Here is a 23,810-nt window from a genome sequence, read left to right as displayed (position 1 = left end):
TACTAGTTTATCCTAAAAAGAATTGGGTAGGTACGTATACAAGTCGTGCAACGGTGACAGCTGGGTCATCTGATACTCAAATGGCTCGTCGTGAATGAAATCCAACTCAAAATCAACCCCATTCCACCTGATTTCAGGCAACACCATGAGATCATTCGTCACGGACATCGACCAAGGTGGTTGTTCCACGTTTCTAATGTCCGGTTTCTCATCTTCCATCTCTGGGTAACTGGACGCCAAATGCTTCTATATGCTCCCCTTTTTGTTGTATATTTGACATAGCACCCAATCATCAAGCTGTGAGAAAAAAACACATAGACCCACCAATTAGAAGATGTCAAAGTTGACAATTTTGAAAAAAGTAATAAGATATGGACTTTCCCTCAAGTTGTTGTTGTTCTTGCCGGCCGACCTATCAACATTGGCCAGCTGATATTCGTGCATGATCCAATTGGTTTTGACACCGCGTGGAGCTTTACTGACGTAGAAAACGAGTTCTTTTTTATGCCGACCGCCCTGGGTTTTCCGATGGGCTTATCAGCTCCAGTCGCCTTCCAATACCCGCTTCCCATCGCCCTTTTCAGTCGACATCCATTGGGGTATTTTCGGTCCCTTGGAGAAAAGAAATACCACTCTTTTTCACCGTACAACGCCATATCTACACCAAATAGATATCAAATTAATTAATCACATTCCATGAAAATTGGAATAAAATGGGAATCAAACACATACACTAACCTGGAAGCTGCCATGGATCGAATCTGTAGAGATCAATCTCGGCAATGACAGGCACAAAAATAGGCAAAGATGAACATTTCCTACACAAATAGTGGTTGACCAGCTCGTCATCCGTGGGATGGAACCTGAAACCCAGGGGCAACTCAAATTCTCTATTCATTCTCTAACCCTAACTTAACTGATAGTATATGGGACTTTGGGTGCGTTGTGTGTTGGGAATTAAACAGAGTATGAGTAATTTCCCTATAACTAGATTAGTGAGAATGAGAAATAAAAGCAGAAAAATAATACCCGAAATTGATAACGAAGTTCAACCAATTTGCTTACGTCTCCGGACTGTTGCAAATCTTTTACTAAGAGAGAAAATTTACAGGTGTTTACGAAACACTCACTACTCACAAGAAAACTCTCTAGTATTAGGAGAAAGAAATGATTTTTGGGATGATTTTGAAGCTAAATGAGCTAGGGTATTTATTGTTGAAACTTAGGGACTAATCTTTGAAAATACCCTAAAGTGCAATTACTAAAGTGAATTTACCCATTCCTATTTTCAACAAACATCTACCAAACTTTGAAAAACATTTTTCAAAGTTGGTTGCCAAACTTTGAAACTAACTTTTAACAATCTCCCACTTGAAGACTGATTTTAATCTGTCTTCACACCTCGATTAATGCAGCAATATTTTTGGTCTTGTTATTCTAGCATGCCAACTGAAGCTGAACACAACTTCAGTTTGTTCGTAGTCACCGTCTTTGTCAACATGTCTGCCGGATTTTGAGCTCCACTAATATTTTCAAGTTTCAAAATCCCATCTTTCAGAAGAGATCGGATAAAATGATATCTCAATTGTATGTGCTTCGTCCTGGAATGAAAAGACGGATTCTTTGCTAGATGGATAGCACTTTGACTGTCGTAATACAAGACATTGTTTTCTTGTTTCTTGCCTAACTCTTCCAAGAAACTTTGGAGCCAAACCATCTCCTTGTTGGCTTCTGTACAGTGACATATTCTGCTTTAGTTGTGGAGAGAGCAACTATCTTCTGTAGTTGAGAAACCCAACTCACTACAGTTCCTCCTAGAGTATAGACATACCCTGTAGTGCTCCTTCTGATGTCAATATTTCCGGCTAAGTCAGCATCTACATAGCCTGTCAGTATCGTATCTCCACCTTTGAAACAAAGTGCTTTGTTTGTAGTACCCCGCAGATATCTGAGGATCCATTTGACTGCTTCCCAGTGTACCTTGCCCGGATTATTCATGTACCTGCTAATAGCTCCCACTGCTTGAGCAATATATGGTCTGGTACAAACCATGGCATACATTAGACTTCCAATTATTGAGGCATACGACACCTTCACCATGTGTGCACATTCTTCCTCCGTCTTTGGTCAATGTTCTTTGGAGAGTCTAAAATGAACACCTAAAGGTGTACTTACTGGTTTAACATCTTGCATGTTGAACCTGGAAAGTACTTTGTTGATGTACTCAGCATGTGATAACATCAAAGTCCCCGACTTTTTGTCTCTCTTGATCCTCATCCCAAGAATCTGCTTTGCAGTGCCCAGATCCTTCATAGCAAACTGCTTCGACAATTTTTTCTTCAAGTGTATAATCTCTTGCATGTTTGAGCCTGAAACGAGCATGTCATCAACGTACAACAATAAAATAATGAAGCTATTGTCGAACCTCTTGATGTAGCAACAATGATCTGCTTGGTATCTGGTAAAACCACTGCTACCCATGAAGCTATCGAACTTCTTGTACCATTGTCTAGGAGCTTGTTTTAAACCATACAAGCTCTTCTTCAACATGCATGCCAGGTTTTTCTTGTCTTTACATCTAACTGCTCAAGATGTAAATTCTCTGCAACTACAATTTTTAATAACAGTCTGATTATAGACAGCTTCACGACTAGAGAGAAAATTTCATTGTAGTCAATACCTTCTTTTTGTTGAAAACTTTTGACAACCAATCTTGCTTTATAGCGTTTGCTCCCATCGTGCTCTTCTTTGATCCTGTAAATCCACTTGTTATGGAGCGGTCTCTTGCCTGGTGGTAATTCAGCTAATTCCTATGTCTGATTTGATATAAGTGAGTCCATCTCATATTTCATTGAAGACTCCCACTTGACTGAATCCTCCACCTGCATTGCTTCATCATATCACTCTTGTTCACCATTGTCAGTCAGCAACAAGTAGTGCAAAGAAGGCGAATACCGTTGGGTTGGTTTAGGAATTCTGGAGGAGCATCTCAGTTATGGTGTATGTGGTTCTTCTTGAACTGCTTCAGGATTGATCTGAACATCATTTCCAGAAATCTCCTTGAAATCAGCAAATTCCTTTGTTTCAGCTTCGGTATTGGAGCTACTTGATTCTATGGTTGACCTGTCTTTGTACATCACATTCTCATTGAAAATGACGTCTATGCTTCTGATGATCTTCCGATTTTCATAGTCCCAAAACCGGTAACCGAACTCATCACTGCCATAACCAACAAAGGCACATTTGTTGGACTTGGTATCAAGTTTACTTCTTTCAGCAGAATATATGTGTACATAAGAAACATAACCAAACACTCTTAAGTGTGAAAAGTTTATTTCTTTCTTGCTCCAAACTTCCTCTGGTACTCTTCCAACCAAAGGAACTGAAGGCCCACGGTTGATCAGGTAAGTTGCAGTGTTGATAGCTTCAGCCCATATAAATTTGGGCAATCCGACATGTATCCTCATGCTTCTGGCACGTTATTCAGAGTTCTATTCATGCGCTCTGCTAAACCATTTTGTTGTGGTGTCATGGGAACTGTTGTCTTCATCTTGATCCCATTGCTTGCATAAAATTCTCTAAATTTGTTGTTTCTGTACTCTCCTCCATTGTCAGACCTTAGCCACTTGACTTTCAAACCAGTCTCATTTTCCACCACGGCCTTCCATTTTCTAAAGGTATCAAAGACTTATGATTTCTTCTTCAGAAAAAAACCCACACCTTACTTGTAAAATCATCGATGAAGGTGACATAATATAGTGAGCCTGCAAGAGATGGAACTAGAGATGGTCCCCATATATCAGTATGGACCAACTCTAACTTTTCTGCCTTGGGTGTCTTGTCAATCTTTGCTAAACTGACTTTCTTTTGTTTTCCAAAGATGTAATCCTCGTATAGTCCGACATCTACAGTCTTTAGATCCGACAACTTCCCTTTTGAAAAAAGTGTCTTCATCCCTTTCTCGCTCATATGACCAAGCCTTTGGTGCCATAGGTTTGATTTTCCATCAGCATCTGCTGTAGCAATGATATTCTCTAAATTTGATGTTACATAGAGAGTACCCATCTTCTTACCACGAGCAATGACGAGTACTCTTTTGGTAATCTTCCATTTATAGCCTGAAAAGGTTGTGCTATATCCTTCTCCATCAAGTTGTCCTACAGAAATCAAATTTCTTTTGAGGCCAGGAATATGTCTTACTCCCTTCAGCGTTCAGGTGGTCTGGTTTGGCAGCTTTAGTCGGATGTCTCCTCTTCCGAAGATCTTCAAGGTTTCATCATCAGCTAGATGAATCTTCCCTAAATCACCACTGACATAGTTCTCCATGATTTCTTGGCATGGGGTGGAGTGGAAATATGCCCCTGAATCCAAGATCCATGATTCAATCGGACTGTTGACGCTTAGAATCATGGCATGTCTCCTCCGTCATGTTGGTAGATTCCTGTGCGCCGATATTTTTCTTCGGTGCTCGGCAATCTCTTTTGAAGTGACTCTTCTTGCCGCAATTATAACAGGTAAAATCTTTATTTCCTATTCTTGATTTTCCCCTTCTGGATTTAGATCTACCATGATTTGGATTCCTTTATGAAGTTCTCCCTCTAGACTCCGTGTGCGAGGCTGAGGAGCTTGATGCTTCACCCGATTCTCTCCGTCGAATTTCTTCACTCAATACCAGATCTATAACATCATCGAATTTTAATTTACTGTTTCCCGACGAGTTGCTGATTGCTGTAACAGTGACATTCCAACTATCTGGTAGAGATGATAAGAGAATTAAAGCTCGAACTTCATCATCAAATTCAATTTCCACTGAACTCAACTGCGTTGTGATTGTGTTGAGTTCATTTAGGTGTTGAGCCACTGATGCCCTTTCCGCCATCCGCAAATTGAATAATCGCCTCATCAAATGAACTTTGTTTGAGGTCAATGGCTTCTCATACATACTGGAGAGAGCCGCCATAAGACCCGTCGTGGTCTTTTCCTTTTCTATGTTGAAAGCAACATTTCGGGACAACGTCAGTCGGATAACTCCGAGGGCTTGTCTGTCGAGAAGAGCCCAGTCTTCATTCTTCAAGCCCTCTGGTTGTTTTCCTAAGAGAGGTTGATATAGATTTTTCTGGTACATAAAATCTTCAATCTGCATCTTTCAAAAGCCAAAGTCTGCACCATCGAACTTTTCAATTTTCACATTCCCTTCGTTTGCAGCCATCGCTCCCACTCGAATCTGGCTTCTTCAGATCGTTTCTGACAATTTGTGCGAACCACTGTGTATTATAACACCTCCGTCGATAAACTCGTATCGCCGACAAAATTTTTACTATTCACGAAATTCACTATTCACGAAATTCACTATTCACATGAATAGTAATGAATAGTAACCTCGTAAAAATTGACAAAATTCACCACCAAAAGTTTTGATTACCAGTTGTTGGGAATTAAACAGAGTACGAGTAATTTCCCTATAACCAGATTAGTGAGAATGCGAAATAAAAGCGGAAAAATAATACCCGAAATTGATAACGGAGTTTAGCCAATTTGCTTACGTCTCCGGACTGCTGCAGATCTTTTACTAAGAGAGAAAATTTACAGGTGTTTACAAAACACTCACTAGTCACAAGAAAACTCTCTAGTATTGGGAGAAAGAAATGATTTTTGGGATGATTTTGAAGCTAAATGAGCTAGGGTATTTATAGTTGAACTTAGGGACTAATCTTTGAAAATAACCTAAAGTGCAATGACTAAAATGAATTTACCCATTCCTATTTTCAACAAACATCTACCAAACTTTGAAAAACATTTTTCAAAGAAACATTTACCAAACTTTGAAAAACATTTTTCAAAGTTGGTTGCCAAACTTTGAAAGTTACTTTTAACATTGTGTTGGTAGAGAAGTAAGAGCAGAGGTTTTATAGGAGAAATGGCACGCGGGGATGTCGTGTGTATCCGACCCTAAGCAGGTGAGGTTGTCATTTTGTAGGTGACGCATCCCTTTAACACTAGAGGAATGCTACCAATGAATGATTATTATGTTTGTGTCATGGCTTCCGTCACAGTCCATGGCGGGCAGATGACCTTTCCTATAGTCGTCAGCCTCGTTGATCGTCGTTTCATGTGAGTGAATGTGTAGGTTGACAGCATCGTATTTCTTGCCTCGCACTCCCAGTCGACCTACTTTGACCAACCATAAAAGTAATTTGGGTGAACTACGCATTCAATATCTAATTATAAATTTTGATTCATTTTAGTATCTAAATTTTAATTTTTTTTAAAAATCATGCCTAACATTTAGTTTTCATTTCATTTTAGTACCATCTGTTAAAAATTTAACGCGTTTAGCACCTAAACTATCAATTTTAACTTATTTTAGTACCTTAACTTTCAATTTTTCAAAACTTAACATTAAATTTTGATAGGGGTACTAAAATGAAACAAAAACTAAAGTTTTTTACAGCATATACTAAAATGAAACAAAAACTAAACTTTTGGTATGTTTTTGAGAAAATTAAAAGATTAGGTACTAAAACAGACCAAACTAATAATTTAAGTACTAAACATGTAATTTACCCAAGTAATATTTTAAAGAAAAATACACTCAATGTAATATATTCAAATAATTGTTTTATCACCAAACTTTTAAAATTTATAAATTAATTATTAAACGTATTCAATTATAATAAAATAATCATTATAACTTTATAATTGTTGTAAAAAATTAATAAATTTAATGATCATTTTGTAAAAAAATTGATTAATTTAATAATACTTTATAATAATTTGTTGAATTTAATCTTTATTTTATAACAATGTATTAAATTCAATGACCAAAATTATCATTTAAACGTGGTTTAGTGACCTCTAACGTAATTCTATCTTTTTTTTACATTTAATGCATTTCTCTATTTTTATCAACAAAAGAGAAAAAGTAAGCATCAACCATCGTAAGTGTTGCGATGCAGAATTTCTCCATCAGCATCAGCTCGAATGATGGTTACATTTAACAAGAATATTACAAAAATTGTAGTATCCATATCAAAAGGATAAACTAAATCACTCCGCCAGAGCATGCACACATCGAATTGTCTTCCCTAATCTTTGCTGAATCTTGTAGTGGGTTAATCGTTCTAGGACAGTCATGCAGTCGTGAATGGGAGTGAAGACGAGATAAGGGCATTGAATCCCACTCTCAGAGGGAACATCCCTTAGGAAGGGTATATAAAGAATCTTCCCATCTCTCCCTTGTTCGTGAGATAATAGCAGATTCTTTGGCGAAGGTCGAAGGCTATAGCTCTGACTTGCTGACTATGCAGGACTCCGTAACTCCATCTGTTGCTGCTCTTCTTATGCGAGTTCCCATATTTCTGTCTGGGACATGCCTAATGTAATCACTTTGGCTCATTTTTTAATTAAAAAAAGGCTGATAACAACAAACGCATCAAGTTTGATAATGATATTGGCAATATTATTTTAAAGGGAATACTGCAAAAACTATCAAATTATTCATATGGTAGCACAAAGAAAAAGGTGTTAGTTCCCCTTTCCTTCCATAAACTTAGAGCTCGTTGATAAAGGTGAGTTGTTCTTTGTGCCTACAGGTAGAAGCCGATATTGTATATGGTAATTTGGAAATGAGGCCATGGTAGAGTGGATAAGGGCTATACTACCTGAAGACGAGAGGAGTGAAGCCTTTCATCCTCTAAGTTTAGTCTTTGCCTTGTCAATAATACAATGAAAATATGAATATTTCATACAATTGTTGAGCATACATAAGAAAACCAAGATATTTTCCAAACTCAATTCTGGCCCAAATGTTGAGGGTATAAAAAACTTGAACCCTTTTAGTCTTTTGAGGGTTATAAAGTAATAATGATGAGTAACGGACGGTCTTTTTTTTAATTTATTAATCTAGTGTGTTTACAAGTGACAATATTTGTTCTAAAAACTTTCAATTATTTGACAATGAACACTTTAAATACTCTGCAGTAAAGTAGTTTCGAACCTTTAGGAATAACAAATTTCCTTTATCCACTAAAGTAATTTGATTTCTGCCATGTCAATGTTTATTAAGATATTTTATAGTTGAATAGTTAAAATATCAAAAACATTTATTTGAATGAACAAAATGTTAGTGTTCAAAAGTTGGGTGATCAAAATGTTAACATCTTTTTGGAAATGCTTGGGAGATTAAAATGATAATTTTTTTTAATGATAATGACTAAGTTGAAAGGATTTTACTTTGGGTGACCAAAACATTAACACCTTTAAAGTTGAGTGATCAATCAGATAGTTAACCCTTAATTTTCAAATACGTAAGAGAAGATCAAAACTAACAGTAGTTAATGAGTTGAACAGTGAGTTGTGGTTGGAGTGGAATAATGAACTAACCTACTTTATACATTAATATTACAAGTCCCTTTTCTAATAAGATGTGGCAAATCGTTTCGTCAAATATAAAAGTTCTAAAATTAAATGGTCTTGAAATTAATGATACAAATACATTCATCAAGTAGTCACCGCCGTCCTTAGCAATAAAACGATTAGGAAAAAAGAGATGGAACATGAATATGACTAGAAAACATCATTGTCACTGAATTCATAATATGTAGGATTTGCCCTCATTTAATTTCTTCCCACCTTCTTAATTCCATACTTATTATTTTATTTTATTTATTTTTCCTTCTTTCCCAAGTTGCAGACCTCTATTTCTACTTTGTCTTTTAGTGCTACGCTTTCGCTTAGTGTATGTTTGATAGGTTGAAAATATTTTTAAAAAATGAATTATAAAAAGTAAATCATATTTTTAAAAAATAAAATTTGAAAATTATTTTTCTATGTTTGAATCATGTTATGTAAATATTTTTTTCAATATTTGATAAATTTTCTTGAAAATAAATTTTTAGATTCTATCTTTTATAAAACTAAATTTTATTATTTTATTATTATAATTTTTAAGTTAATTGATTGCTATAAAATTATATCAGATAAAATTTAAATATAATATTATAATGTGTAAACTTGATCGACAAACTAAAATATAACTAGTAATACACGATCTTAAACAACAATATTATTTAACTATATGTCTCCAACATGTGTTTTTCATGTACTTTGAGGGTCATATACTCATGCAAATGTTTGAAGAGTGTCAGACAAAAATGCTTGAAGAACAAGGAAGAGACAAAATAATATAGGACACAAATGGTTTTCTTTTCAATGCAAATGAGGCTACAGTCAGAGAATAAGATAAGTCCAAAAGCTAAGACTTAGACCCTGGGCTTACTTGAGGGTGGCTGCATGTATCAACCAGATTAGACATATAAAAACACCTGAATGTTACTACACTATCTTTCTAAATGTTGAACTTGAAAGACAGAAGCGATGCAGGTGACTCGAATCAATGAGTCGACCAACATATAAAAACACCTTAAAGTTATCGTTTTTGTTTAAGATTATTCTTTGTTTGATCAAACGTTGAAAACTGCATCTCTTTAGGATAACATGAACATGGAAATTACATCGAATCGTAGCATTTGTATTTTGTTCTCGTATCTTAGGTTGAGTGTTACAGAGTGTTTGATAATTACTACTTAAAGTTATCTTTTTTGTTTAAGATTATTCTTTGTTTGATCAAACGTTGAAAACTGCATCTCTTTAGGATAACAACAACATGGAAATTACATCGAATCGTAGCATTTGTATTTTGGTCTCGTATCTTTAGGATAATAAGTAATGTACTTGGAAAGCCAACCACCATACATACTGAAAAACTGCACGACTCTCCAACTCTCTTGTTTCATATTAAAATTATTTCTAAGGTGTTACAGAGGTTGATAAATATGAATTTTCATTTCAGTTCTCTCACCCTTTTCTCGGTAATCAAACAATCAAATTCCTAGGGGTAAAACAAAGGTTTATATATATTTCAAAAAGAAGAAGGGAATCACTAAATAAATAAAACAAGGGTCAAATATGTATGAACTTATAAAAATTATATAATAATAAAATTGTAATCATCAACTTGACAATCAAAAACAAGTAAATCCCAAGTTGAAACTGGAAAAAGTGGGCAAAATAGAAGCGGAAGCAAAGTACGCAAACAGAAACTCTTAGTATACTCAGCACAAACATCATTACAACGATCGTAAGCTTCGTTCAAGAGATCTCAATTAGCGAATCAATCAGTTTTTCCATCTCCAAAGTCAAAGCTCTTTTCCCCTTTTGTTGATTAACCAAATTTGTCTGTTCTAAAATCATATAGTAAACTCTTTCTTCTGACGATCTAGTTAGGTTGGCCAGTTCGCTTGACATAGCTGAAACCCCTTTGAAAAATACCTCTTCGGCTTCTTCCCATTCATGGTGGGTATCAAGCGAAGCTTATTTTCTTAAATATGGAATCATCAATTCTCTCAACTGAATCTTACGTGACAAATCCAAAAAAATATTATTGACTGGGCCAATTACATATTAATCTTTCAATTTAAAATTTTAATAATAATTAAAACTAGTATAACTAAAAGTTCTAAAAAAAACTTTAAAATTTATGTAAGAAATACATATTTTAAAATATAATATTTCATTTACGACCGAGATAAAATATACTAAATAATTTTAATTGAATAAAATAGGATACTAGAAGTATCTTTTAAATTTTTATTATAATCTTGTAGTTAATATTAAAAAATTGTTAAACAAACAACTAATAAAATCACAAGTTCATAAGTAGTTAAAGAACAAAATATAAATAAACCAAAAAAAATTAAAAAAAACTGTAGAATAAGATAAAAAAACTCAAAATGTCAAGTAAAAATATTCGACTACTTTCGTGATTTTAAAAGAATTCTTTAAATTTAAAAAGTACATACTAAAAATAAAAAAATAAGACAAAGATAGCATCATATCATATAAATTAGAAGCAAACAACTCTTTATTTAAGATTTTAAAGAGGTAAAATTTTAGTTAAACTTGAAATAAAATAGGACTCTTATTAACTTAATTTTGATTTAATAAAATTAAAATTTAAAATTAAATATAATAAAAATATAAAATAAATTCTATTGAGCATAGACCAAGGCCTAGGTAGGCCCAGGCCTACCTGCGCCCGTGTGTTTCTGTAGACACCATTCCTTTCGTGTACATTTGTTGATTTCAAGCCACATCTTGGTAAGTAGGCATTCCAGTTTTTTATTATTATTTTTTCATTTTCCTTATACAAAAATTTTCAATCGGAGAGTACGAAAATGTAAGAAAACAAAATAAATTTTAAAACTTTGCAGAGTATGAGTGAACTAGAAAAGAAGAAAAATTGTTACAAAAAAATAAACAGATAATATGCTCACATTGGAAGACGTCTATATTAATGTCATAAGCGATATCAGAAAGATTGACAGCTCAAAGTTGAAGAAACTGGAGCAGTTTAGGACTGAAGAAGATGATAAAATTAATGTTTACCAAAAATGAGATGGTAACTACCAAGTATATTAAGGCAAAAGTTTGACTTAAAAACAAAGTACGTTGACTCACATATTTTACACTTATTAAACACGGAAAAATAAAAAATCAAATTCTTAAGTTTTTTTTACCCTTATTAAATAGACCATTATATACCAACAACTAGTTGGTTTTATGGGACGAGACCCTAGATCCGTTAAGCAAAATTAGGGGTTCGAATTTTGGCCATACCAAATAGAACAAACTGAGTTGTGAGGGTTACCATTGCCTCTATAATATCCGATCCAGATTAGTCGATTAATAGATCGGATACCAGTGGTTATACAAAAAAAAAATAGACCCTTATATCCAAGGAGATAAGTAGAGATGGATAGAAGGGAGATAGTTGAGGATAGTGGTCTTTTGGAAAAGTTTAAATTATCATAAATTTTATATTTTTTATTGACAATATATTTTCGTTCTTCTAGAATTTTATAACTTCGTCACCTTTTCAAAATTTAGAAATTTATCCCTTAATATAAAACTATGTGTTTGTCCCTAAAGATAAAAGTGGATTAAACTTCATACAATCTTAATAAAATTTTAATATTGATCTAATATATCAGATTTAATATAATTTTTAATTAAAAATATGTCAAATCATTTAAAGGATAATATAAAAAGATTTCCTTTGGATTGAAAATATAATTTTATAAAAGTAGAATATTAAGTCATCAAAATTTGTATACTATATAAGTTATTGAGTATTTTAATGATAAAAAATTCACTTAAAACTATGTGTTAGTCCCCGAAGATAAAAGCGGATTAAGCTTCATACAATCTTAATAAAATTTGATTTTATCAATATTTAATTTAAAATTTTAATATTGATCCAATTTAGCAGATTTAATATAATTTTTAATTAAAAATATGTCAAATCATTTAAAGGATGGTATAAAAAGATTTCCTTTGGATTGAATATATATTTTTCTAAAAGTAGAATATTAATTCATCCAAATTTGTATAGTATAGAAGTTATTGAGTGATTTTAATGATAAAAAAATGTTGTTGATTTGAGTTTGAATGGTTGTGTTTGCATGTAATTAATAGACTAAATTTTTTTGAACATATACAATCTTGTAATCATGCAAGATAATTTTGTGTGTGTAAATATATATAATAAAAAGATGGCAAAAAGGAACATGAGGTCAATGGACTTTCCAAAAAAAGCCAATGTGGCCTCATCTTATTTTTTGGATCAATGTGACTATCCAACTTGAAAAAAGAACCCAATGTGATCTTTTGACCAACTGTTTCCGTCAATGACCAATGGCTCCGATAATTCCAACTATTATAAACCTAGTAAATTACACCATTCATCACTCAACTATTTTCTTCTCTTCTATTTTGATTATAAAACTCTAAAAGTCTTCAGTAATGAAAATCTTAGAGACTTCAGGGACTAAAGTCGTAGTTAACCCATTTTACCCCATTTCTCTAACTTTTTTCCTCTCATTCTCGCCTCCGTAGCAAGCTAACTTCAACAGAGTCGCTGTCGCATTTTCTCACTCGTGATAGAGATTGTCGATGGTTTCAAGATGTATTTCGTGCTTACATTAACAATTTCCGCCATTAATAATGAAAAAGTCTATTGCAAAAGACATGTGTACGAGACCCTTCATAGCATTCAATCAAAAGTGAAAATAAGAGACTGGAAATCCATTTATAGAGACATCAATGGCATATATAGGAAACTCAGGTCTTTGATGGTTAATAACGATTTGTTAGCCAAAATCAAAGAGTTTATGCTTCAAAGCTTGGATTCAACGAAGAGGCTTCTTTCAAGTTGTTTAACGGTGTTGGCAGCCAATGTAAATATATTGTTTTTCATGTTAATCCTCATCGTTTCAGGTGCAACTGGATTGGTGAACTTCATATTCGAACTAATGGTGTTTTTATGGCTTTTGTATTATCTGATCACTTTGGATTCAAGGGGTAATGGATCATGTTCTAGGAATGTTACCAATTTTGAAATCGACCCGAAACCAATGTGCTCAAGTTCTCGATCACGTGGTCATAAGTGTATTATTAGCCATTGTGAAGCTCACATTGTTCCAAGGGTGTTTTACTTATCTCTTGTGAAGATTTTACAGGATTCATTTCCTATATATGTCGACATTTCTAGTTATTTTCAATGCTCTGTTGCCAATAACACTAACTTGGATCTCATCGATACCGGTGACGACTCAATTGGCGATGGTTTAGAGATGAAAAATCTTGACTTGAAACTATCAACTATTAATTGTTGAAGCAATGGTTTAGAGATGAAGCATAAGAAGTAGTGGAACCACTGCGACAGAGAATATAGGTTTTGGTGAAGAAAACATATGGAAAAAAGGGTAAATTGATATTTTATCTATGATTACTAATTTATCTCCGAAACAAAAGTGATCATTTATGTAGTTTACCCTTAAAATAAAATGGGTTAACTACAACCTTAGTCCCTAAAGTCTTCAGGATTTACGAAAGTTAAAATTTTTAGAGTTTAGTGACCAAAATAGAAGAGAAGAAAATAGTAACCCCTAGACCCGACCTGGAAGTTTTGACCGAATCTAGACGATCATATGTCGTATACAAAAATCATTTCCGTATTCAAAATACACTTAAAATTCATTTCAGTGAATAAAATACGAATAACGATGAAATACATAAATACATAGGGTGAAACTATATATATAATCAGAGGTTAGTATGAAAAATGTTCAGAACAAAATATTGGTAATACAAATACATAAGCAGTAGTAAAACACGTGTCACCAAAATATAACATAGATAGGCATAAGAAAATGTACAGTAGTACAAAAATGGAGAATGATCGATCCTTTTGATGCCAAGTCTGCTAGTCTACTGTCGGATAATATCTGAAAAGTTGAAAATTAATGTAACACCCTAGACCAGTAGGACACACAGTCGATCGATGTAGGATGCCACACGGAACCACCGAAGTGGTTAATCAACTTATTCTCTTATACTTCTATGACTTTAAGGCAATTATTTTAACAAAACCAACCATAAAATGATATAATAAAAACTTGTTACAACGAAAAACTCTCAAAATATATAGATACCTACATACTAACTCTTAACTGACTTTACAACTCAATACAAATGGATTTATGAATATATATGCCATTTTAGAAACTTGTGATGTACTTTTTTCTGCAATGGATTTGGACCTCAGTCTCTCTAAAGCTTATCAGCTACTGGATCTACTAATTTGCCCACAAAAACATCTGAAGGCTGAGTTAACTAGCTCAACGCCTCACTAACAACTACAATATACTAAAAGTTTATCACTGAAATGTTCAAGCTATCAAGTCTACTGCTATATGGTCTATTGGTATGTTTTGTACTGCTTTATTGAGTATACTTGTATACACTATCTAATCTATGGTAGGAATTATGGTGCGACAGAGGGTTCTACATCTTGGAGCTCGCACAACCCTCTAGTCTACCGAGAATATGGCCCCTAGAATCTCTGCATCGGACACCACACTCTCGACTAGCCCATTCCTTGAGTATTGGACCTTGCTCCCAAACTAGTCAGCTTAAAATGCCTTGCGTACTCTCTAAGGATATATTCGAGTTGAATATATAATTTCGAATCTGCTATCTTTTCTAAAGGAACTCGGGTGTCTTGGCCGTTTCCTAATCATTCAAACAAAGATCGTATTATTTGATCTTACTCTATTCTTGTTTCTACATTTGAATTAAACTTGCTTATCTTTCTCACTTGTAGTCTTATTTGATGATAAAAGAAGTGTTGGGGTACCTCGAGTCTAATTCTCTTAAAATCTGACTTTTTTGCCCAAAACAGACTGAAATTATTGATACTATCCCAATAGTATTGACACTCCTACAAATATTTTGATACTTTATATAAGTATCGATATTTCAAACATTCTGTTTTGCACAATATCGAAAATTTATGGGAGTTTCGAAACTATGACCCAAAGTTTCGATACTCTTGCCTAGAAACTAGTAAATTTGCCTAAAATAAAGAACAAGTATCAATACTATCCTTATGGTTTCGATACTCTACCTGCAGAAGTCATAAAACAATTATGAAAAACTCTATTTCTCAATCCCAAAGACCTTAGTGAGGTCACCAAACATGCTTAAACTTTTAATTGAGCAACATGGTCATAATAGAAGCTTATTAACATGCTTATAACATCAAAAGAACAATCTACCATGGAAATTGCTAAACATGCTTTAAACTTAACTTTCTAATATATCTTAACTTTCCATGATATACACTTGGTATGAGAAAGCTATGAGCGTGTTACATGGCCTTCTTGGTTGCTAAATTCCTCTTGAATCAACTTGGATTTACCTTACCTTCATCATTTGCTTTGAAAATCTTTTTAACATTTTTAACTAAACCAAGCAAGGAAATGGATTAGTACTCAACTAGAGGCTAGATTAAGCTTAAATAAAAATCCTACAACTCAAATCTATCCAAAAACAAGCTTAAAACACTTGACTTCTCTCAACTTCCAAAAATCCATTTTCTAAAATCTTACCCAAAACTAAAGATTAAGGGCTTGAAAGGAAGCTTAAGGGATGAGGAATATGATTCTTACATTGGTTTCTTCAAACTAGGTTTGGGATTCAAGAAACTTATATCTTTTTGTTTTCTCTTGGGATGGAAGAAGAAAGAAAAAGAGGAGAGGAAAGATGGGAGATATTTTTGGTGGAAGGTTCCCATGAAATCTAGCTAAATAATGGGGTTTATAACCTTTAAAACCAATTATGGGTAAACTACATTTTTGTTCCCTCTCCTTTTTACCTCTACTTAAAACCATAACTTACCCTTAACTCTTGGGCCTTACTTAAGCCCAATACATATATAACTTGGTCCAACTACCTTGGGAAGTCTAATTGGCTTGAATTAAAGGTATCGGGTTGACCCAAACTACTGACTTGGGTTTTGGGGTATTACAACTCCCCCTCCTACAAGAAATTTCATCATCGAAATTTTCCTAGAGAAACGTTTTACTTTGAAACTCTACTGGGCATCTATGATAGGTCTTGACCACTAGAACATCTAACTCTGAGGGCTGAACACTTAAACTCCTATTTTAAAAGCATCGACTGAAACTCTCTCTCTTGAACTAGGTCATAACGGATAGAAGAGTCCTTAAAACACTCCATAACTCACTGTTAACGCCAAAATTTCTTTACTAACCTCGTTATCTACTGGGAAAAGAGAACTTTGACACCTGATGGCACTTGCCAAAACTTATACTAAAATCAACTTCTATGCTTCTGCTGCGCAACTCTAATCTAATACTCATCTACACTAACCAAATGGTTTCTCGACCTTATTGTTTCTCTATGAAACCTACACTAGAGAAAACCTTCTGTGCCCTAATGGCCGATATAAACATTAAACTTTTGACTTCTCATTAAACTTTACTATCTTATTCTTATCTTTCTTTCTAAGCTTAACCCATCAAAACTCTTGGAACTCTCATCGCTAAAATATCTTCTAGGAAAACTCTAAACTCATGTCTACCCTCTCTACTATGGCAGGCTCTATACTATTACAGATGCAGAAGTACAACATAACTCTTTAGGGCATGTATACTCATAAACTCTTTATGGACACTAACCCGCGGGTCCTAGAAATGCCTAAACCTCTACTCTAATACCATTAAATGTAACACCCTAGACTAATATGACACACAGTCGACCGATGTAGGATGCCACACAGAACCACCAAAGTGGCTAACCAACTTATTCTGTTCCACTTCTCTTACATTAAGGAAACCATTTTAATAAAACCCACCATAAAATAATATAATAAAAACTTGTTATAACGGAGAGCTCTTAAAATATATAGATACCTACATACTAACTCTTAACTGACTTTACAACTCAATACAACTGAATTCATGAATATACATGCCATTTAAGAAACTTGTGACGTACTCTGCTCTGCACTGGATTTGGAACCCGGTCTCTCTAAAGCTTCTCAACTGCTGGATCTACTAACATGCCCAGGAATCATCCGAAGGCTGAGCTAACTAGCTCAACACCACACTAACAACTAAAAGTTCATCACTAAAATGCTCAAGCTATCAAGTCTACTGCTATCTGGCTGCTAGTCTTTTCTGTATTGCTTTAGTAAGTATACTTGTATACTCACTCTTTAATCTATGGTAGTCATCATGGTGTGGTTGAGGGTTATGCATCTCAGAGCTCATACACTCCTCTACCTATCGAGAATGTGGCCCCTGGAATCTCTGCATCAGACACTAGACTCTCGACTAGCCTACTCATTCACTGTCGGAACTTGCGCCCTAACTAGTTAGCTTAGTGCCTTGCATACTCCCTATGGATATATCCGAACTCGGGTGTCCTGGTCGTTTTTCAAGCATTCAAAAAAGGCTAGTATTATTTGATCTTACTCTATTCCTATTTCTATGTTTGAATTAAACTTTCTTATCATTATCACTTGTAGTCTTATTTGATGATAAAAGGAAGTGTTGGGGTTCCTCGAGTCTAATTCCCTAAAAAAGGAACATTTTCCCCAAAACAAACTGAAAGTATCGATACTAGCCCAAGGGTATCGATACTTCTGAAATTTTTTTGATACTTTATATAAGTACCAATACTTTTAAACATTATGTTCTTCCCAGTTTCGAAGGTTTCTGAGAGTTTCGAAACTATGACTCAAAGTTTCAATACTCTTGAAAGAGTATCGATACTCTTGCCCAGAAACTCACAAATTTGCCCAAAACGAATAAAAAGTATTGATATTATCCTTATAGTATCGATACTCTACCTGCAGAAGTCATAAAACAAGTACGAAAAACTCTATTTCTCAATCCCAAAGACCTTAGTAAGGTCCCCAAATATGCTTAAAGTTTTATTTGATCAAAAAGGGTCATAATATAGGCTTATTAATATGCTTATAACATCAAAAGAACAATCTACCATGGAAATTGCTAAAAATGCTTTAAACTTAACTTTACATGATATATATTTGGTATGAGAAAGCTATAAGTGTGTACCTGGCCTTTTTGGATGCAAAACTCCTATTGAATCAACTAGGATTTGCCTTACCTTCATCATTTTCTTTGAGACTCTTTTTCACCTCTTTAACTAAACCAAGCAAAGAAACAGATTAATACTCAACTAGAGGTTAGATTAAGCTTAAATACAAATCCTACAACTCAAATCTATCCAAAAACAAGATTAAAACACTTGATTTTTCTCAACTCCCAAAAACTCATTTTCTAAAAGCTTACGCAAAATGAACGATTAAGGGCTTGAAATGAAGCTTATGGGATGAGGAATATGATTCTTACCTTGGTTTCTTCAAACTAGGTTTGGGATTCAAGAAACTTCTATCTTTTTGTTTTATATTGGGAATGAAAAAGAAAGGAGAATAGAATAGGAAAAATAAGAGATATTTTTGGTGGAATGTTCCTGTGAAATCTAGCTAAATAATGGGGTTTATAACCCTTAAAACCAATTATGGGCAAACTACATTTTTGGTCCCTCTCCTTTTTACCTATACTTAAAACCATCACTTTACGCTTAACTCTTGGGCCTTACTTAAGCCTAATACCTATATAACTTGGTCCAACTACCTTGGGATGTCTAATTGGCTTGACTTAAAGATCTCGGGTTGACCCAAACTACTGACTCAAATTTCGGGGTATTACAATGAAGGAATGAGCTAAAAAGCCCAGTGTGCTCCTTGTGGTGTATAAAACGTAAAGATAAAATATTCGGTAAAAATGAAATATAAAATAGGTTTTGAAAACATGTACATTACCCCTATCCAAACACCAAAACATGTAGATTCACATGAACTATATACCCACATGTACACCTGGTAAGGACCTTATACTGATAGCATAAGGGCCTACAGTAAGGATTTACCATGTGAAGAAAACAAATAAACATACGGTAAGGTCTTACAAGTCATAGACTTAGATTGAAATACTTCCTTCAATCATACCCCCAATGATAGTAAACATGCATGTATCTTAGTGAAAATAGTGGTTTAATTCTTTAAAACATGAAAACATTACATTTTTCAGAATTAGATGTAGAATACGATAACCAGAGATCATGCTAGAAATATACAGTAAATCAAATATCATATATCAAAGTATGTGGTAAAATAGATGTTATGAAATCAGAATATTTAATAAAAATCATAAATTTAAAAGGTTTTAGACATATTTTTAAAACAATACTATAACACCAGTAGGAACACACTTGTACAAACATGAGAAGTGTAGGCCAATAGCCTACCCTCGGGTATGTAACACCCATAACCCATATACGTGAACCAATACGAGTTGCATATGTCACATTGAACCAATACAAGTTACAAATGTCACATCAGAAATTTAAAACATTTCTTTAATTAAACTGAGTAAAATTTTGTTTCATTCAAACATCTCTAGTTTCATAACTTGAACAATTATTATAAAATAATTATTTAGAGAAAAATCATAATATAATATTTCTGGTTACTAATTTAAAACTTGTTTCAAGTAGTGATAGACAATTATGTTCTCTTTCATAAAATAAATACGACTATCCACCATGTTTGATTTAAAACCCAAATTAATTTTTTAAGCATAGTTTAATATCATAATATTTATTCATACTACTAATTATATTTAATACATACTATATTAATAAATTACAAACATTTCATTCTCGTATACATGGCACCTAGAAATTTTAGAACGCAGTAGGATGTCATCATTGTTACCTATAAATATTTCCTTGGTGATTGATGCCAAACTCAACTCCTTACTCCTTTTCTTTCTTTTTCCTACACGTGAAAATCATCACACGTTAAGTATACACTTAGTGAGGTAATCATATAAATATTCAAAGCAATGCAACATATAAATATAAATGAGTAATAATATTCAATGCAATGTGATCACTTTACTTGCATTCTAACCATGTTACCATAATTTAACATCATATATCCGGATATAAACTTTCTTATCAATATACTTGCCATTTATCCTCGTAAGCTTATTTGCATGTTTATCATTTATTAACCAATAAACCATAGCCCAATTAAAACCCTGAGAACCCTAGGTATTTGAGTCAAATATATGCACTGTAGTGCTTACACATAAGGTCGTACCCACCATATGCACTAAAGTGCATTACACATAAGGTTGAGCTCACCATATGGACCGAAGTGCATTACACATAAGGTCGTGCCCTACATATGCACCAAAGTGCTTAATCGATATGCAACTATTGCTAGACTCTATGGCATGCCAACTATACCTTGTCCCTCAATAGTCTATTTTTTCCACCCATGGCAAAGTTCATACTCGAAATATCATTCATGATAAATATCATATATGTTCATGATAAACATCATATGTAACGATCAGTGATCAATGCATTTTATATTCAACCTCTGACATATTTAGAATATGTCAAATATATGAGATATGAAATAAACATCATGCCAATATAAACAAGGTAGACTTATCGCAAGTCATACCCAATGATGTATAAAACATCCATGTATAATTTTATTTATGAATTGTACTCACTTTGAAATTATAGAAAAGTCAAAATATAATCCTCACTAAGTTTTAACTTGATCATTTTCTTTTAATTTGGTTAAATCCAAAAATTTGTCATAATATCATTTCTGGCAGTTTGTACTACCTTTAAAGAAATATTATTTTGTATTAATATACACACTAAAAATTATTTTGTTTATACCAACATAAAATAACTCAAATACAAATCTATCCATATAAGGAAATCCTTCTAGTTCGATTTGTACAATTTATGGTAAATTTTCAAAGTTGACCGACATAATCTGTTTTGAGCAGAATTTGTTGGCCCGTTTTCTGTCATATCATTGGTTAAAAATTCATATATTTTGGTATACACTTCGAAATCCATTTATGTTTGTTCTAAACAAAATTAGACTTGTATGCTACTCCAAAGGTATAAAAATCATTCTCTAATAATATATTTTAGAATTTATGGTAATTTTCTAAACTTACAATATAGAAAAAAATTCTAAGCAGGTTTCCCCAATTTGCATTTTCAACTTGTTTACTAATTCTATTAGCTCACCAAATGAACATATATGCATGTGTCACAAATCACATAACATTTTAGGAGTCACTTATTACCATAGTAACTCCGTCACTGGCTCATCGCAAGCCAATGATTGTTCGATAACAGAAGTACAAATTGAATATGCACTCACCTGGTGTCCTTAGCTTGCAAACATCCCTTAGGATTTCACATTCCATCCTTAAGATTTTCATTAGCTTTGATATTGCTTGATCTTGATTTCAAGCACAAAATCTAAATAAGCATCATTACAAAAAATATACAAATTCAAACCAAATCTTAGAATCTTACAAACATAGACTTACTTTGGAAAATAAATTCCTAACAATTTGTTCGACTATTATTCGATATAATTTCCCTGTCACAACATAAATTTTGACCTTGATACTTTCAATTGACCATTCAAGTTCAATTTTATCCCAACTTCACATAACATTTTCACTTAAGCTCCCAACCTTTTCATATTTGTGATTTAAACCTAAACTTTTACAAGTTTTCCAAGATAATCCAATTTCACATCCTAAATTCAATTTCAACATTCAAACATTAATTTACAGAATAGTACATCAAATATTGAACAATTACATAACAATCCATAACTTTTCTAAAATTGTCATTTTGGTCCCCCAACTTTTAAAAAATTACAAAATAGTCCCTAAAATTTTCTAAGGCTTGTAGAATACTTCTTACATCATTTTCAGTCCTTGAATAATTTTTCCAAAATTTTTATCTTCCATTTAAGCCAAGGACGAATACTTCAAAGTTCCAACACTAGGGTTTTCATGATTTTGCTCGATTTTGATTCGATTCAAGCATGAAATCAACTTCGATTCAACCTTATACAATCTCTACAATCAAAGCCTTAACTTAATTTCATCAAAACACATCATTTCGCTAAGGCTAGGTTTTGTCCGAAACTTTATATGTTCATATGATCATGTACAAGTGATTTTAATCATCAATTATTCCTGGAAATGATTCTACAACCTCAATAACATCAAAATCCTTCGTCAATTCCATAAACCCTAGAATTTGAAATATTTGAACACAAACCAAATTAGTAAACAATAATGGTACCAAATGTTAACATTTTTTGAATAGAACAAATTTTTATTTCACGACATGATCCAAAATCTAAAAGAAATTGCTCAAAAATGAAAAATAAAAATTCTCTTACCTTGTTAATGGGAAGCACGAAATGTTGGCTGAAAATGACTAAGTTTTCATGAAATTTCTAATGAATTTCATGTTAATTTAACCTTTATTTAAGCTTAAATTAATAAAAAATTCATTTAATGAGAAATGTCCATTTTGCCATTAATGGAACTTGATATTTACAATAATACCAAGCCACAAAACCTTATCATCTTTCCAAAGTCAAATATGAACAAAATGTTTTATCCTTTTCCAATTTTACCAAGTAATTTTCCAAAAATTGCAATCTTGCAACTTTGATCCAATGATTCAAATTAAACATGTAAATAAATCTTCAAATCAAATGATCCATATTATTTTTCATAATTTTAAAATGTGGAAATAATATTTCTAAGCTTAATTTATCATCCTTTAAAATTTCTCAAAATTTCTATTCTATCCGATCTACAGAATTTTTACCGTACTTTATCATTTTCTAATTTATAACACAATTTTCAGATCAAGAATCTGATTTCAATAAAACCCCACTCTCAAGAGTAAACTATCCATTCATGGAATAAAAATTCTTTTTGGGAAAATTATCTCTTAGGTCCTTAATATTTTACTAATTGTCTACTTTGACCACCAAACATTCAAAATTTACATTTTGGTCACTAACCAAAATTTTAGGATATTACAATATCCCCCTTAAGAAAATTTATCCTCTAATTTTCATTACGTACTTGATGTAAATAAATAAGGATATTGCTTTTTCTTACCCTATTCTTTTTTTTATTAGCTTTCTCGACCTTTGATTTCTCTGTCGAATTATAATAAGTACTGGTTCTTTTTCATAATTCAAATCTTACAGAATCTCTATTTCTTGTGGGATGATAATACGCCAATGATCTGATTGATGCTTCCTGAGCATCGACACATGAAAAACATTATGGATCTTGTCCATTACCGAAGGAAATTTTAGCTAGTAAGTCATTGATCCAACTTTCTTTTCTTTTTTTTAATTATATTATAAGGTCCAATAAATCTCGGTCTCAACTTCCCTTTGCGTCTAAACTATAATACTTTTTTTC

General features: G+C 33.0%; 1 pseudogene; it reads right to left on the bottom strand.

Annotated features, from left to right (window-relative positions):
- LOC120195485 lies at nucleotides 1-23,532 on the bottom strand (annotated as a pseudogene).
- Nucleotides 23,533-23,810: the final 278 nt, after the last annotated feature.

This window comes from Hibiscus syriacus, unplaced genomic scaffold (assembly GCF_006381635.1).
Source record: "Hibiscus syriacus cultivar Baekdansim isolate YM2019G1 unplaced genomic scaffold, ASM638163v2 tig00117016_pilon, whole genome shotgun sequence".
NCBI lineage: Eukaryota > Viridiplantae > Streptophyta > Magnoliopsida > Malvales > Malvaceae > Hibiscus > Hibiscus syriacus.
This window is presented reverse-complemented; position numbering and strand designations above follow the sequence as displayed.